Genomic DNA, 18,704 nt, shown 5'->3' with positions numbered 1-18,704 from the left:
TTTTTTTGAGGCTACTGTAAATGGAATTGTTTTCATACATTCTTTTTCCGTTTGCTCATTGTTAGTGTATAGAAATGCTAATGATTTTTCTATGTTGATTTTATATCCTGCTACCTTGCTATAGCTATTGATGATGTCTAGAAGCTTCTGAGTAGAGTTTTTTGGGTCTTTAAGGTATAGGATCATGTCATCTGCAAATAGGGATATTTTGACAGTTTCTTTACCTGTTTGTATTCCTTTTATTCCTTCTTCTTGCCTAATTGCTCTGGCTAGGAATTCCAGTACTATGTTGAAGAGGAGTGGACAGAAGTAGATTTCAAGCTGAGTCTATTTTGGGGGTCATATCCCTTTTGGGGACCAATTCTTAGGAAGTAGTTTGTAGTGTTTGAAAGAGCTCAGGATTGGGAATCAGAAGAGCCTGTTCTGTTCCCAGTTCTGACACCAACAGTGGATGTCTTGAGCAAGTCTTTTAGCCTTTGAGCCTCAGCTTTCCCTTTTTTAGTTATTTGACCAATTAGTCCAATCTAATGTTCTAAGTTGTTCTCTGAACTCTGTAGCTCCTTAAATCTATTCCACATCTCTCTGCCCTTAGTCAGCTATGCCCTCCACCCCAGCAGTCTGATGTCCCTATCCTATCCAGACCCTGTCTGCCAGGATAGAAAGACTACAAGCAGTTGGCTTGTTGCTGTTAGGACTTCTTTTCTTTTCAGGCAGGAAGTTGAATTTAAATTGTGCCCTGATGAGTACCAAAGCTCGGATGCTCAGGTCGTCTACACAATGGATTACATAAAAACAGCTCACCTCTGATTTCCCTCTCTCTTTGTTCCTGCTCTTTTCCAATCACTCAGTCAAGTAATATGTATTAAGTGGATGTGTCTGCAAGGCACTGCACAGAAATGTAATCCAAAATGACAAGGTCCTTGTCCTAGAGGAACTTACAATTCCGAGAGGATACAACAGAGACAGGGACATTAAAGGCAGCCTGCTGCCCTCATGCAGTGAAGAGGATAAAGGATTTTTTAATGCCTTTTATGTTATAATGTTTCTTTTTCCCACTTTGGTTGTTAATTTTATAGTTATATCATGTTTTGGGTGTCTATCTCTGAGCCTGATCCTGTCTTCTGCTTTCTCATCCATGGAGAAAGTCAAGCTTCTCTAGGACATCAGTGCTTGGTTCTCAGATGCATATCCATGCCCTATCCTTCCAGGGCATCACCTTCATACCCTGATAAAACAACCAAGTTCCTGCATCTCTGCAACACAACACAGGGTCTGTGCAAGCAAATGATGGCCCTCTGAGCAGATGGAGGTTGGAGAGCAATGGAGGTCTGCTTCTTCCTGTCTGGAGGCTCAGGGCTTCAAGGTGTTTCTGAGTTCTTGGATTCCTTTTCCAAATTTCCTCTCTAAGCCTTGTAGAGGGCAAGTGCTGCTTGCTGGCTCTTCTCTTCTTTTAGTCCTGACACCTAAACACTCCACCTCTGCTCTGTCAATAACAACTTCTCCAGAGCTCTTTACATTGCAGAAGGACTTGCACTGATAGTTCCTCATTTAATCTTCTTAACAGTGCAGTGAAAGAGGATTATTATTACTCCTTCTTGATAGATAAGAACTTGAGTCTCAGAGAGATTTAATGAATGGCCCAAGACCTCACAGGGGACCAGCTGGGCTGAGCTGGGAATTCACCAATCTCTTTCAGCCCTAGATGCTACTTTTTCTGTCTCCCCACAGTCCTCCACCTGAAACTAGAGAGAGGAATTGCTTTTCCCAATGTGTTCACCACTCCCCTAAAATGTCACATCATCTGAATTGCCCAAGAACCTGGAGTTCAACATGATGAGATTCGGGTACCACAAAGGAAGGAGGATTGCAGATAAAAGGAAGCCAGGGACTCTCCTTGGCCACCAGGCAAAGTGGCGTTAGGGCCCTCTGCCATGGGATCGAAGGTTAAGCCCGATAGTTTGTTTCTGAGAGTTTGTTAGGATAGATTTTTTTCCTGGACAGAACAAAAATTGAAAAATTCAGAAAAAACATTAGGACAATAATCCAGGAGCACCAATGTAAAAACCAGGAAGCTGCTGGTTACAGGAGAAAAACCAAATGAGGGCAACAGAAATAAACTCAGGGTTGACCCACTATCTTTGGCCATGGAAACTAGTGTTTGTAGGCAGGGGAGGAAGTGTCAGGGACTCTCCCTGGAGAAGAGGAAATCTGTTAACTCACAGCTGCCAGGCATCCCAGAGTGGGGTCCCAAATGAGTACATGCATCTGGAAAGCAATCCTGTCACAGATGTGAGTTGGATGAGGGGTGAGCCTACAACCCCATTGTTCCTAAAGGAGAGGTGCACAGGAGCTGCTGTGACTACCATGGCTACCATGAAACTATGCTGGCTTCTTTGGCGGTGAGAAAACAAATGCCAGAGAGTTGGGCTAAGGAGGAAGCAGATGGGAAGAAAAGATAGGTCAGGAATGGGGAAGGTGGAAGAGGCTGGGCCTCAAGGACATAGAGGAAGGACAGGCAGGTAACTAGAAGGTGAGAAGGAGCAAGAAGAATAAAGAAGGGAAGAACCATGACGCCAGGCAGAAACAGAAGATGGAGAAACCTTAAGGCCTGGGGAGTGACATGGCACATAGTGTGTGAGGAAAGAAGACCCAAAATCCCTCCACCCCCTACTGCAGTGGTCATGAAATCAATGGGCAAGTGGAAACAAGCACCAGAGGCAGAGAAGCCTACCACTCCTCTCTCTCTCTCTCTCTCTCTCTCTCTCTCTCTTTCCATTCTCCATCACCACTGCCCCTCCCCTGGGGCTGAGGCAGGTTCTACTTGGCTTCTTAACTCTCTAGTCCTTGAGCTGTCATGTTCCATGTCTTTCCCAACTCTTTCTATTCATTTACCTGCCACAGTCAAGGCTGAGAATTCAGAAACTACAGTGCTGGTGGAATGACTTCCAGTCTGCACACTGCGGTTTCTTCATTTCTGAAGTTCCCATGAGAGCAGTCAGGGGATAATAGAGCAGATGTAAAAGGATTGTAAAAGCACCAAAGGATAAGACATTTTGGATCCTAAGTTTATTTCCAGGGCCGGACTCCTCAGGTTCCTTAGAGGGGAGACACTCCATGTCCTCCACAGTGTTACCTGCGCAAGTTGCTGTGGCTTGTTTGTGGGCCTTGACATACTGTCACTCAACACACTTGAACAGGCACCCTTCTGTCATGACAGAAGAGGAGCCTTTTCAGAGTGAGATATGCTTGAGTGGAAAGTAGGAGGGTTCACAGACATTTAGACAGTCAGGACTGTGCTGTGAGACAGGATCCTAGAGTTCAAGATTGAGAAGTCGTTCCTAAAGCACATGTAGGCTCTTCACATGTAAAATAACGTTGGTGAATTTTCAAGGAGCTATTGAATATGGATGAGAGAGAGCGATGAATATGAAACCACAGAAAAGTAAAAGGAAAAATGACAAAATGATAGATAATGACAAAGGAAGAAAAGAGACCAAGACCTCAGGGACCAGGGCATGAATGTGGTTGGATAGGGATAGACAGAAAGGATGAGGAGAAATGAAGAGCAGAGAAAAGGTTCTGGGAGAGCAGTAAGGAGGCCGAGAGTTGCCGAGCCAGGCAGCCGGTGGAGCAGGCAGATGGAACAACGAGACAGAGAACAGAGCTACAGAGTGGGCACACAGAGAGGCCTGGCAGCCGAGCCCTGTGGATTTCCGAGTGAAGCAGATGCTTTGACGAGAGCAGGAGCTGATGGTCCTGAGCACGTGCATCCTTGTTGACTCTGGGCCCAGCACAGCGTCTTTGGCAGCCAGCCTTAGCCTGGGGGAGCAACTCAGGTCCAGAGAGGCAGGTGAGTCATGGTGGCTCCATTTCTTCTCCACCATCCTCCAGTCTCCACCCACCTGCTCTGTCTTCATTCCCCAGGCCTCGTGAACCCCAGGGAAGCCAGGAGCAGCCAGCCACCTCATGCCCGGAAGGAAGCAAGCTGCGTTGGAAGGGTGAGTATGATCCAAAAGGGTATGCACGCTGGTGGGAGGACTCAGGAAGGGGAGACAGGACTGAGCGCCAGAGCTAGTGCCAAGAAGCTAGGGCTACCATGTGGGGAGGGTCTCTAGCAGCACTGCTGGCAAAGGGGAGGGCATGCAGGCTTTTTTTTTTTTGCCTTCCCAAATCCCTTTCTCTCCTGGCTGTCTTGCTGAGGGGGTCTGCAGTCCCTTGCCACAGCCCAAGCCACCAGACTGCCACAGCCCCTTTTGAGTTCCTTAAAGGAGCTGAGTGGACCTTGGGTCAAAGAAAGTTGGGCTTTCCCGACCTCATTCCCTCCAGCTGCTGCCTACTTTGGGGCTTTCCTCTCATTGCTGCAAAGCAGTATCTGCTACCTCTGATGTGGGAGATGGCCCACCCAAGAATCTCTTTCAGTAGGAAGGAGGCTCTCCCAGGCTAAGCAGAAGAGTGTTTCCTCCAGAACTAGTTGTCCAAGACACTGTCCCTCACCTAGTGACCTCAACCCCCTCCCAGTAGCATCTCCAGAAGACTGCAGTGACACCAGCAATCTCCTCCCTGTGCCTGGAGCAGCTCTTCACTGAACCTTCATCTAAGGTCAAAGGTGTTCAGTGGCCCCAAAGGTGTTCAGTTGGTCAAGAGACCCCAACTCCTGGGAAGAAAGGTGGTAGGAAGAGAAAGGGGGCAGAGAATGCAGTATCCAGTGCAGGCGCAGTATGAGTGAAAGACAGGTACCATGGGAGCCAGATGGGCCAAGAAGAAACAGAAGTTAAGTAGGAAGAGACGGATAAACAGCAGACACCAAGCAACCAGCCAAGCATATGCTTCGCAAGCAGGCAACACAAGCACCCAGTAGGGTTTGGACTGGGGGAGGGGACATGGGCCTACAGGGAGGGGGACATGGGTTTTGCTGTGACTGACTGCTGCCTGGTCAGAATTAGTGATCTAATCCTCCATGGAGTCTCAGAGAAATGGAGCTGCATCTAGTGCTGGCAGGGAAAAGAGGCATTTGGCAGGGTGGGGAGAAGTGCTTAGGCCGGTTGCCCAAGGGATTGGTCTCCATTGAAGAAACAGTCTCCTGGAACTCTGAATAGCCAGGTGCCATCTCCAAGTCCCCAGAGCAAAGCCCCTAAAGCTGAACTGATTCCAGAGAGGAACAGAGGATTGCAGCATGCTCAGGAAGTCCTTGAGCTCTGCAGGGGCCGGCTTCCCTGCTAGAAGCCCATCTAGGCTGGAGTTCTCCGTCTGGGTGATGTCATCCTTTTGAGCTCCAGGCAGGGAGGGGTGGAGCCAGGCTGCAGCTTTGCGGAGTTTCCAGGCTCCACCCCCAGACCAGTCTCTGCTTCTAGGCCCTGGTGGCCTTTGCTCATTGCCAACCCTGCTAGAAGCCAGGTGCTTGCTGCAGAACTGGGGGAGAAGGAAGATCACCCAGTCACTGCTGCAGAAATCAGGACCTGGACAGGGCATGGGCTTAACTCACCTGGGCCTGGTCCACCCCATCCACACTCATTCCTACATTCATTTAGGGAAGCCCTGTGGTTCTGTGGGAGCCCAATTTCCTGGTATCCCAGCCTCAGACTCTCATCCACCCCACCAGCATGTCCAGAAATGCTCGAATGTGCTCCTGAGTAGGGGTGTCCCACTGGAATTTCTTCTCTGAATGCTGCTCCTGAGAGTAACTGAGGGCAATAAGCAGCGCCTTGGGTCTGCTGAGTTAAGGGAATAAAGGCTCTGAACTGAATCTGAGCCTGTTCTAAGCCCTAACACCAGCCAGCACTCCTGCAGAATGGTCCTTTCACCTCTCACATGCTTATACTGGACATAAGCCAGCCCTGTGCCAGCCGCTGGCTTCTTTCCAAAGTTGGCATTGGCTCCAGCTTTCTGCCTCCCTTCCTGCTTTCTCATCCCATGCTAGCCACTGTGTCTAGGAGAGCTCCAGCCTTTTGGCTAGGCAAAAATCTGCTTTCCCATGCCTGTCTTAGATGTCAAGATATGAGAGGGTTATCCTCTAGCAGCCCCATACCTGTCTGGGATAGCACAGGTGCAAGAACCAGCCACAACCTGATCTGTGAACCACCACACCACAGGGCCTCTTGTCTGGACTCAGCTGGACTGTTGGCATAGCCCCAGTGCCCAGGAGCAGAGAGGAGCTTTCCCAGGTGCAAGCCCTCAGCAGCCTGGGAGCCAGGCCCACATGTGCCCACGTGCCCAGGGCAGATGCTCAGCTCAGTGCCAGGGCACTCTTGGCCCTCACTAAGCTGCTAGCTCTGTAGCCATAATATTTATGGGGCAGACAAAATGGAGAACAAGGGTGACACTAGCAAAAGGAAAGAAGGACCTGGGAATGAAATTTCTACTTTGACTCATTGAGACCTAGACTAAGGGTTTCTTGGCAAGACCAGCACTAGCGTGAACTCATACCAGAAAAATGCTGCCTCTAATTTTGCCAAGTCGCACATGAAACAAATTGCCTGCCCTTATAGCCCACATTAACACACACATTACACTTCCAAGGCTGCTTTCTTATATGTTAGATTTGATTCCCACAACACTGCCATGATGCAGATAAAGCAGGCAGTAGGTTAATTGATTTTATGGATGAGGAAACTGAGGCAGGATTTGAATATCTATTTATGGAAGGCCTCCCAAGGCATGTGAAAGTTTACAAAAACAAGTGAGCAAAATAGTTTATTATGAACCCAGCTAATCTGAGAGCCCGGGTGCCTGGACACCTAGTAGAACAATTCTTTCCCTGCATCACTCTGCTTTACATTCTTACCTCAAAATGAAGAGACACCGACAAGTGACTAGGGATAGAGGCTTCCACCCACAGATAGCTGCTTAAGGAAGGAATGAAAAATGGAGAGTGGGCAATTGTGTGATGAACTGGGCTGTCTCCTGACAGGTGGGCCTGGATGGAGGGGGCATGGCTAGGAGAATAGAAGAGTGTGGCCTGCTGTGGGGCATGAACCTGTGTGGCAGTCGTGGCAGGAGACCAAGTCTGGGGGAGGGGCATGGCCCTCTGACTGTGCAGAGTGTGTGAAGGCTATCGTTTCTGTGTACACAGATGTGCATATGTGTGTACATACATACGTACATCTATTGTATGTGTTCATAAGAAAGTTTTGGGAATGGGCTTGTGCGTGAGTCTGGGATAACTGTGTATGTGAACATAAGTATTGATGGAATAGGCACGAACCTAGAGGATAAAAAGGGAAGACAAGGATGTATTTGTTTAGAGATATGAGCAGGATTCCTGGATATTTTGGGGGGTGACTATAAGAGAAAAATTCTGCAAACAGGTTCAAGAATGTGTATGTGAGGATAAACTTGTCTACTTGGTGCTGAACAGTAGCACCAGCTCTAGGAGGGGATTTCCTGGGGTTCCCCTAAGACTCTACCAGCAGTGATCTCTGTCCTTGCAGAGGATTTCTTAGAAGGCCTTGCTCCCTAGGACAAACTAATGAGCATTCTTAGGCCAGGCAGCTCTGGCAGAGCCTGTGCCACCTTGCAGCACCTCCACCCCATTCCCCTCCCAGTTCCGCAGAGGACAGGAGAAACCTCAGTCCTGGACAGATCAATTATGGCTAATAACATTTAAATTCTGGTCTGGAAAAAAAATAAATAAATAAATAAATTCTGGTCTGGAGGTGGTGAGGAGGCCCTGAGAAAGAGGAAAGAAAAGGTGGCGTGGATTCCAAAGGAGGGACTAGGAGTTAACAGTTCTTAGGCTTGGAGCCTGAAGCGTCCAAGCCCACCCCTCAATGCCTTAAACCCAATCCTGATCAGATTCTGAGCCCACCCCATCTGTGTTAAAGCCATGGTCAGGCCCACAAGCTTACGCTCTGAGGGAGACAGAAGGAAATACCCTGGTCTACACCCCTGAGATCCCCACAGGAAGCAGCCCAGACCACAGAGCACACAGGCTGCCACTCTCTAGCCTTCTCTGCCTTCCACAAGGCATCCCAACCAGAGAACCAGTGAGGCAGGTCTCCTCTGAGCAGTGTGACTGTAGCTCTCTAGCTGTCCTTAGTGCCTCTTCCCAAATGAATGCCGAGTCCCAGAGAGGCAGAGAGGCCGTTCTTCATGCCCACACACTCGGCTAGCTGCCCAGGGAGGCTATCCCCGGTCACCACAGAAAAACCCCACCTCTCCTCCATCTCCAGGTGTTTTTAGGCTGTACTGAGCCTTTCCCCATGGAACTGAGATTTATAATCTGTAACCTCTGCCAGAGCAAAGGCAGCATCAGCTTTAATCACAGAACAGGGTGCTAAAATCCTAAAGCCCAGTAGCAACCTCCGCAGCCTTGGCTCCAGCAGTCGCCTCAGCCTCAGCCGCAGGAGGAGGAAGGAGGAGGGCGGAAAGAGGGTGTGGGGGGAGAGGGGGGGGAGGGGTTGGAAGTACTGAGAGTGTCACCACTGAAGGCAGCAGGGAGTTCTTTCCAGGACTCAGGTCCCCACCCCTAAGAATTGCCACACCTGAGACTGGGCTCGCTTTCTCCCCTTTCACCTTCAGTAGAGGACACAACTGTGTGACAGGATAGCGACTTGGGACAGAGCAGAGCTGGAAGGACTTCAGCTCTACTTCAATTTCCTAGTCCCCTCTTCCCACCTCATTTCACAAGAAAACTGAGACTCCAAAGAAAGGAAAAGACTCGGTCAAGGTCACAGAACTCATTTGAAGCTACAATGATAGTTTTAACATGTTAGGATTCTTGCAATTATTTTTTGCCATTTGGTAGAACTTAGAAATTTTTCAGAAGGCTCCGTAGTGGCTGGCTTCCTCTAATCTGCTCTAGTAGAATTCTGTGATTAAAATTCAGCTGCATAGCTCTTGCTGGGAAATGCAGTGATAGATCCGCCAGTGCAAGCCGAGCCTTCCATTTTACAGCACGGAGGGAGTCTAAACTCTAAGTCCATGTGTGAGCTTCCTGGAACTCACAGACCCTCACAGACCCTCAAATGTCAAGTGTTTGCACTCTGGACATTTTTCTGACGTTGGGTTCACAGCTTTAATTGATTTATGAAGAGATGCTGTATGTAGACAAGGTTAAGAATCATTGTCTCAAAGCATCAGGAATCCAGGCTTCCAAGAAATATGATCCCAGCAATCAGTTGCTAGGCACCTTAGCAGCATTCAGGGACCTAAACAGGGTGTGCTATTGTTTCCTAGAGTTATGATTATCTATTTTGCAATATGAAAGAGCATCCATGCTCCAGGGTGGGGTTATTGTCTTATTTGTTCACCTATCTAAGATACCTTAGAGCCTGTATTGGTGCCTGGTCATAATAGGTGCAAATTTGATTGATTTATTCATCTGCACAGTATGTGACCACTCCTACTTGGTCTCCAACAATCATAGGAATTACTGTCATTAGAGAACCCTGAGACAAGAATTGCAAGAATTATTTTGTCATTCTCTGTTTCAGGATCTTTTTGGCTTACTGTTACAGATGGACCACCTTAGAGAAATCAAGGGCTACGCGCCCAAATCCAGAGTCCAGACCTCACCTCATGCTGCAGCTCAGGCTGGGCATCAGGGCTGCCCAAGCGCCCTAGAAGCTGGCTGCTCTAGAGATGGAGGGCCTGGTGCAGATGTGCTCAGTTTGACTTGATATCCCCGTGCCCCCAAAGAGAAGAGACCTACAAAGCTCATTGTCTCAGAGCCCGCACCTTGGAAGTCTGTGCTCACAGTTGTAAAAAAGAGAAGTGCTCTAAGCCTGATCAGGATCAGGCTGGACCTGGGCACCAGCTCCTCCCCCTCTATCAGTTGTGTTTGTCCCCACCCATCTTGTCCCACTTTGCAGACTCTGCAGCTCAGCAACTAAGTCTACAGGGGATTAAGAAGTGGTGGGATGAGGGGCAGGGACAGGAGCCAAGTCAGAGAGAAGCTCGACCTGGGACAGAAGGAGCCCCTTTCTGAGGAAGAAGAGAAGAATCCAGGTTCTCTGGTTCTCAGAGCTGGTTGGCAAGCCCTCCTCCCTCTCCTCAGCCTCGCCCATGATAGCTAGAACCGCCTGTGGAGAGATGAGCTCAGAGAGGCGGTGGACAGCTGCTGCCTCTGTCTGGAGCTAAAAATAGCCTCCTCTGCCCATGTCCAGCCCCAGCTGGACCAGATCTCTGAAGAGGACTCAGCGTCAGAAGGAGACAGAATGTGTAGCCAGAGACAAGTGCCCCCCAAATGGGCAAAGACCAGGAGAGATCAGGGCAGGTAAGGGACAGCCTTAAAGCCTATGTCTCAGCTGCGTTTTCAGAAACTCCCTAAGGGAAAAGATGGGGTTCATCAACCCTGTGTTTCTGAGGGGGAAATGAAGCACAGAAAAGCTAGTCAGGTTGACCAGGGTTATCCAACACTAATGACACACTCACGACACGCTCACCCTTCCAGACACTGTTTAAAGTTCTAAGAGGACCCTGTGATGTAGGTATTGTATTATTATTCTCTCTGACAGTTAAAGAAAGAAAGGCCCAAAGACATTAACTCATCAAACTCACAGAGCTAGAAAGTGGGGCCTGAATTCTATCTCAGGCAGCCTGAAAGCAAAACTGCATCCCAAACATAGCCAAGGCCACAGCTAAGATCCCAGCCCAGACAGGGCACATAAGTCCCAGAGTTGCCATGCTGAGGCAGCACCAAGTGAGATGGGTCTTGCTCTTCCCACTGAAAAGTGCAGAGTAGCCCTGGACACATAACACTGGCTCGGGGTGGGGGGGGAGGTGATTCCTAGGTCCAGGGCACCTTGGCCACTCTTTTGGACTTGGTTCCACTTGTTAGGAAAATCCTCTCTAGCTGCCTCCATCACCTTTGCATTCCTGCACTTCCCCATCTTCTGACAAGGTGCAGGACCATGATTCCTACACTCCAAGAGTGTAGGAGCCCCAATAACACAGAGAAAGGCAGCCACAGCTGTCCAGGCTCTCAGGAAACTGTAAGAGCATAGGGGCAGGGCTGGAGGTCCAGTGAAGGACCTCTGGAGCCTAAGTTATTGAAACACTTAAAGTAAGCAGACTTGGATTTCACAAAGATGGGGGTGAAGGTAGCAGCAAGGACACAAAGGGAGGTGGGGGAAGAGGAGAGAGGATAAGAGGAGATGGCCTTCTCAAAGAGGATTGCCAACCAGGCCTTTCAACTAACAGAGCCTCAGAGTAAAAAGCTGGTCCTGCCAAGCTGAAATGGAGGCAGCACACAGGACAGGGACAGAGCTACAGGTTAACAAGATGGCGGGGGAGGGAAAGAGAAATGGCGGCCCTAGGATCACAGGATGCACATACAACACTGCTTTAGTCCTGTCTCCTCTATGGATGCCTCTGTTGAGCTCAGCTTGTTTAAGGCCAAAGCAACACCACCATTCTCCTGCAGAGTCGCTAATGCAATTAACAAAACACATTCATAAATCTTGCATGGCGTCCTCTCCACAGATGATGTGCAGAGGTCTGTCTGCCCTTTCTTGCATCAGGGCCTCCTGAAGAAGGCAGAGTAACTTTAGTAGGACATAAAGACCATCCTCCTCCAGCTGAGCCCCTTTGCAAGGGAGGAGGAGGGGCAGGAAATACTGAGAAAGCATAGAGGCTGGGGAAGGGAAGGTGAACTTGCTCATGTGTTTGCAGGAGGCTGGCCACCAGTTCATGCCTTTTGAGCTCAGAGACAGCATTCTGCAGAGGCCCACGGGCCACAAGACTTTAGGCAATAGAAGACACCCATGCAGCAATGTGAGCGTGACTTGGTGGCAGGCTGGTGTTTGTGTTTGTGTGTGTAGATGTTTGCATGTGTGCATGTGTTCAGTCTGGAAAACTGGTGACTCACGAAAACAGGGAGCCTTCTGATCTGAAAAGCTTATATTCAGCTATTTTTAATCTCTTCTTGTCTCTTGGCCCTTTTTTTCCCTTGTCTTTCTTTCTCAAATATGAAGAGATTTGGGGGCAGTGAATGCTATGTGTGTGAAGGCTAATTTAAAGCTTAGGCTCAGAGGTGAGTACCCCCTTGAGGTACAGTGATAAATGCATATATGGAGACTGTGAGTGCATAGAGGGGACACACTGATACAGACGTGGGGCAGTTCATCGTATTAGGTACATCCATGTCATACCATGCTTCTATGCAGACATAATAAGACCAGAAATGGGATTGTACAGGTCACCTGATAAATTCTCTGTAGTCATGCATTATGTACATGTCACATCTACAACTGCCTCCCCTGACACTCCCATGTAGTCATCATAGGTGTGCCCCCCCCCTTCCAGGTGGGCACATTCTCATGAACACAGCCACAGGCACATTCCTAAGTTCCTGTCTTAGGGAGGGATCCTGCCCCATGTCTTCTCCCTTCTCTGCCCAGCCTCCTTCTTCCTTACCCAAAAGTTGTGACATTTTCCCTTTCTCTACTGATGATCAGTAGAAGAAACACCAGCTGTGCTGGGCTTCTCTTATAACTTATCTCCTTTCTCCCCAAACCACAGTCATCCAGCTATGGGGACCTGGAAATGCCTGGAGAGGTTAGGCAGGGGCCTAATGCTGCCTTCCTCCTGCAAATGCCATTCCTCTAGCCCAGAAAGACAGAGAAGGGAGAGGAAGCTCTTATGGACATCTGCTTGAAAACCAATGTGGCTTCAAGTGGTGGTATTCCAACCGGGGAGAAGGCTGGGATGGACTGCATTCTCCAGGAATGCCTGGGGAATGTCTTGACCTTGACTCTGTTGACATGACTACATGGGCATCCCAGTGTCACAACCCAGAAATGCACACAGCATATGACCAGCACACTCAGTTCCACAGCATGTTTTCTCTGGCCTACAGCAGGACACACCTGCTTGCACACACTCTTAGAAGACTGTGAGAGGCCAGGTGGGAAGGCCATTATAACAGGCATCAAAGCAAGCCCAAGTTTCATTAGTTCCTGGAACCCACAGTTTATGCACAGCTCAAAGGTCCCAGCCAAGGGGACTGAAATCCAGCTGTGTGTTGTTCCGTAAGCTGTGTTCTCTGTTGAGGGACAGTACCAGCCAAGAGGAAGGACTCTGGTGTCTCATTTATCTTCCCAGAGGCACTGTGACTCCTGGTGTCCAGGGATGCAGGGTATCAGTTCCTGGAGGAGTCAGCCATCCAGTCACACACTCACTTCATTCCAGTCCACAAACACTTAGGGATCGAGTGCTAGGTGTGAGGCACTCAGAGTGGTCACTACAAAGAAGGGCAGAGTTCCTGCCCCAGATAGGCTAGCAGGGAAGAAGGTGCCCACACAACTGGCCATGGCAAAATATGCCCCCTCAACTGTGTGCACAGGCACTCAGCAGGAATTCTTCCTCCTAGGACCAGAGTGGCAGTGTGTGTGTGGCGGGGCGGGGGCGGGGGGGGGGGCTTCACAGAGAACAAACAGGGCAGAGGTTTGGCCTGGATCATGAGTAATGAATCAATGCACCAGGGGGTCAGGGGGTAGAAATCAGATCTGCCCAGCTGACAGACCCAAGCTCCAGTCCTTCTTTGACTAATCTCTGGCTTTATGGTTCTCATATCAAAGAGTTTTGAATTACCTGCCTCTCTTCTTACTCCATGTAGAAAGGAAAGGTCTTTGCCTTTCTCAAAAGATCTAGATTCCTTCTATGTGGGTACCCACCAAACAGCTGTAAAACAGGGATATTTACAGGGCCTTAAATGAGAGACTTCATGAAAAGCTGTTAGCAAGAGCTAAGTGTGCACGGCTTGTAGTTATTATTAGCCTGGGTGGATGGCAATGCTGCCTTTTTGTAGCTTATGAAGAGAAGACTCCATCTGGGGACCTGGTCTCCAGGGGTCATAGTTGAGGGGAAGCACCTTCACCAATCTGAACCTGGGTTGTGCCCCTCCATTGCTTTGGCTAATACTCATAAGACCACCCTTCAAGAGACCCATCACCTTGCCCAAAGTTACCCAGGAAAGGTAGACATCTAATCATCTAATGATGATGGTGAGGTCCTAAAGGAAGGAAGGCATCTCAAAGACCTTCAGAAGACAACCTAGAGATCAAAGATGACCTCTCTGGGCTCCTGATGTCCAGCACACATTTCATCTTTCAAGGGATCGTAGTTGCCGTAGCAGTCATGGGCAGAAACGAGAAACTCAGAAAATCTAGAGCAGACTTGAGCTGCAGACAGACTGAGCTCCTTAAAACCCCAATTCCCCTTGAAGCTGAGCTCTGAAGATAAGTTAGAAGAATTAGGAGAAAGCCCAGGCAGTGGGTACATCAGCAGGTATGATTCTCCTGTCTTGTGCTTAGTGCTGGGAAAAATATGAGAGCAATTTAAGGTGTTGGTCCCTAGCTCACGAATATTACAACTTTAATTTGGAAGGTAAGACTAACAGGTAGATAAGAATCAAGACAATTAAATATAAAATACTTTAAAGTCCCTGGGATGGAACAAGGAGCACTGGATGGTAATTAGACCAAGTTCTATCCCAGTGCCTTGGGCCTGAAGCAAGTCCATGCACCTCCAAAAGCTCCAGCTCCCTCCAACACTATCAAAATAACTTCTCATCAACTGGATGGTGGATCCCAGTGGCACTTCTGACTGATCTGCCTGACTGTCTGCCCAGACCACTGTGTTAAGAAAGAGTCTGAGGCAGCATGCAGGCTTAGTGGGACTGGGTCAGTTGGTGACTGGTGAAGCCTGAGGTGAGTACCACAAAGATGTTATGGCAATGTGCTTGCTGTTTGTCAGTGATTGCTGATTAAGAGCAATGACTGGGGTCATTTTGAAGGACTCTTCTAGCTCTCAAGTTTTGCAGTTCTATGATCTGCAAAATTTCCAGGCACTGGCTGGAAGAACAATGAGGCAGCCACCTGTGTGGGTTGAAACAATCAAGGAAAGCTTTAGGGAGGAGGCGGCATTTTACTGAGGCCTGGAGTGGAGGAGTGTGAGAGGCTGTGAAGGAGGTGGGAGGACATTTATGTGCATGAGAATGGGGCTGAGCCTGAGCACTGAGAAGTCCAGCATTGCTGGGAGCGCTGTCTGTGATTGGAGTGGTTAAGATTAGACATGTAAGGCTGGTTGTGGTTAAAGACAAGAGTTAACATCTGTGGTGAGCTTACCATGTGGTATGCCACAGAACAGATTCAGATCCATGCATTATATCTTCTGAGTCTCACAATTCATTTGCAAGGTAAGTCATATACCAGTCTTCCCTCTAGAAGTGAAAACAGAGCCATTCAGAGACTTGCTTGGGGTCAAACCACTAGTAAGCAGTGGAGCTCTGCAGTCAGTGGTGTGGTTTTGATGGTGGCAGGCACAGCCTCTCTGCTCTGTGACCTCCTCTGGTCCTCAAGCTGTGTAGTGAGAAGCCCCAGCAATGCAGCTGAAACATCATGGCCCAGGCTATGGAATCTAAGGTCCAAAGAGAGAGTAGGAACAGCTGTAGACTAATGAGGGAGGACTTTGCCCTTGGCAAGCAATCATATGAACAGATCCAAGCCAAGAATAAGACAGGGTGAATACAGGTCAGAGATAAGTGCTAAGTCCACAAGTCTGTGGCTCATTTGAGACTTTTCCCAAACCCTAAATAATCTATTGGAAGCAATGGGAAATGTTGCAACACTGTAAGGTAAGGCAGGAGGGGGTGGGAGGGCTTGAAATTCTAGTGACTTGAGGCTCAACATGTGAGTGTGAGAGTAGAGCCTACCATGGTCTTAATCACAAGCTCAGAAGCAACCTAAATAAAGATCTCACTGTAGAGAAAGCTTAGCCCTGCCTTCACCCTGGTTGCAGCCTCCAGCCATCTCAGTGCTGTCCCTGCCTGTCACCTGGTGGTGTGCAGGGGAACTTCCATCCATTCTCCCTCTTGTTAGCCCTCTCGCCTTCCTTTCTGGAGTCAAGGGTAGCTCCAGCCCCAACATTCTACTTAGATTCTCAGTTCAGTGGAACCCAGAGAGGCTCTGTCCTTCGTTACTCAAGCAGAGGAAGAGATTGTCTTCTCTCACTTTGATCGCTGCCCACCATTCTGTACCTGTCCACCAGCAGTGCCCACACTATGCCAGCATGGCTCAGAAGCCTGAGGACTGAAACAAAACACAACCTCCCTTGCTGCCCCAACTCCTCACTCTCTTTCTCAGCTGGTCTTATTCAGTGTTGAGCCCACTTAGGAGTCCTACTCTCTTGCTTCTCCATCTTATCCCAAGGAGCTTCCTGGCATTGAGGAAGGACCAAGGCTGAACATGGGCTGAAAGATCCAGAAACCATCTGCTATTCCTCCTCTACCACAGTCCTCTTGCTAATTCTTGCTCAGCGTGTGCTGGTTCACATAAGTCCTGATTTTGTAACTCTGTCCAGGAGTACATTTTCTTTTCTGGGCCACTGGGCCAGAGCAGCCATCATCACTGCCAGGAAACTCATCCTCATTTTCCATCTTAGTTTCTCAAATTCATCAATTCTTTCTTAGTCTGGGGAGTAGCTGGACATGATGCTACAATGACTCTATTCCTTGGTGTTCTGCTTCTAACAAAATCAATGCCCCATTTTTTTTTTTATCCAAAGCTTATGGCTCCAAATCCTGGACCTGACAAAAGAAAAAATGCTTTTCCTCCAACTAGTAACACAGGACAACCTGGGTTACTCCAGAATGCCTTCAGCCACCTTGAACAGACCCTATAAAAGGCCATGGAAATTTCCACAGACCTCTGGGCTTTTCTATCTCTTCCAGAAGACCCAGTGGTCAGGTAAGTCACCAGCATCCTCACTCCTTCCAAACTGGAAACTTCTCTCCCTTGCTTCTTTCTCTTTCTCTCCCTATCTACTGTTCTCCATATACACACACATGCACACACATATTATGCCCTATCTGGAGCTGCCATTGACAACTCAGGTTGTGATAGGCAAATTGTCTTGGTGGCAGAGAAAGGAAACCCAATGATACATCTCTCTCTCCATGAGAGTGAGGAGATAAGAGAACAGAGATGGACTGCATCTGCCAACAGTACTGAAAGGAATTGCAGCCATGAAAATGATCGCCTGCAGCTTGGACTCATGTAAACCCTGGTGCTATGGAAGACTGGCTTCATGTTCACTCCCCCATGTAATGTTGGACTAAAGGAAGAGAACAGAATGCCTCCAGAGGACATTGAGCTATTCCTGTGGGGTTCACAAAATAATCTACTCTTTTCTAGTAGGGATAAAACATCTATGTCTTTTATGCCCTAACTGCTGCATTGTTAGGACCAGGCAAGACTCCTGGTTCTCGTTGTTAGAAGAGACTGGAGAGGTAAGAGCTGTACTGGGAGCCATTCTGATGTCATCACCCCTTGCTCATCTGTACAGTAAAATCCCAGTTACATAAAGCTCCAGCTGACTTAGTATAAGTTATGACTAAGAAAACTTTCCAAACTTTCCAAAGACAGTTGGTGATCCTCCACCCTCCGCCCGTCACCGGTGAGAACTACCCCCACAGAGAGGCGAGCAGAGAGGAAGGCTCCCAGCTCCAGTGGCCCTGACTCATCAGGCACATAAACACTCCCCAACACTCTTTCCCAAAACAGTTCCCCTCCCACCTACCCACCCTCCTACCAGGGCTGGGTGACAAAAGATGAACGCCCCAGAGATCTTGCCAAGTTCTGGGCCAGGCCTAGCCCAGGGAACATGAAATTCCCCACAGACTGGGAGGAGTAGACCTCCTACTGAAGCCAAGGATGTTAATCGAAGAAAAATCACCATTTCACCCTACCATGATCCCTGTATTGTTTTCCAAATATCTTGGACTATTTTTCCTCAAAAAAGAACTTACAGCTCTGTAATCATAAAACATTAGAGCTTAAAGAATCTCAAAGACCATCTTCAAGCCCTTCTTCTCTTTCTTATTTCCATGTATCTACCCACCCTTCAATTAAGTCTCTATTCATCCATTGAATAGTTACCAAGTTCCTATTTGCCATCTACGGTCCAGGCACTGGAGACCTCAGACATACTGTGTTTCCTGTCATCCAGTGGTGAGAAGCAAGTGAAAGACAGCTGTAATGGGTATTATCAGCAGTATAGTGAGAAGAGCCTATGTTCTAAGTACCAAGAAGGCCTGCCATCCAACTTGAGGTAGTGGAAGCCACGGAGACTTATTGGGAGCGATCATATTAAGTTGAGCCATAGAAAGGGGAGAAATTCCTTTTCATTTAATAAGAGGTCTGCTCAACATTTACTATGGTGGCAACAGTATTAGGTAAGCTACATGCAGATGAATATGCATGAATATACATGAATACACATGAACATATACATGAATATACGTCACCTCCACAAACGGAGTTTACACCTGATAAAGACATCAAATAAATGTACAAGTGACTAGCATACACTATAAAGCACCAGACAATGCTCCAAGAAGAAGGATGCAGCCCCAGGGAGAGTTTAAACAGAAGTTAACAGGGAGATTTCCAGGTAGAAAGATAAGAGAAAGCACCATGGATTTGGAATTTGGGTTCACCTTGGATGGGTAGGATTTAGAGGCACAGATGGAGTGGGAAAACGTTCGTAGCCAGAGGGTCTATGCATGAAAAGCAAACAGTCTCCAGGCTCAGGCGCCCGACTCTTGCTTCTGTATTTTTAGATGGTTACTGTTAAAAAGGTAGATGAATCACCCCAACTGTCTGAGTTAGGGTCTCACCTTGGCCTTTCTCAGTACAATTTTAAATATTTGGAATTCTTTTGGCTATTACCCTATTTTCTTCCTGGTCCTTCCCCAAATACACTGA

General features: G+C 48.3%; 1 long non-coding RNA gene across 2 annotated transcripts; it reads left to right on the top strand.

Annotated features, from left to right (window-relative positions):
• Positions 1-3,439: 3,439 nt before the first annotated feature.
• On the top strand, positions 3,440-16,757 carry LOC141417530 (uncharacterized). 2 transcript variants are annotated; one of them, XR_012442167.1, is made up of 3 exons: positions 3,440-3,850; positions 3,925-3,998; positions 16,504-16,757. It is a non-coding gene; the product is annotated as an uncharacterized lncRNA (long non-coding RNA). The 2 variants fall into 2 exon arrangements; XR_012442168.1 differs by lacking the exon at positions 16,504-16,757 and adding an exon at positions 9,432-12,436.
• Positions 16,758-18,704: the final 1,947 nt, after the last annotated feature.

Source organism: Castor canadensis, chromosome 2 (assembly GCF_047511655.1).
Source record: "Castor canadensis chromosome 2, mCasCan1.hap1v2, whole genome shotgun sequence".
NCBI classification, from domain to species: domain Eukaryota; kingdom Metazoa; phylum Chordata; class Mammalia; order Rodentia; family Castoridae; genus Castor; species Castor canadensis.
This window is presented reverse-complemented; position numbering and strand designations above follow the sequence as displayed.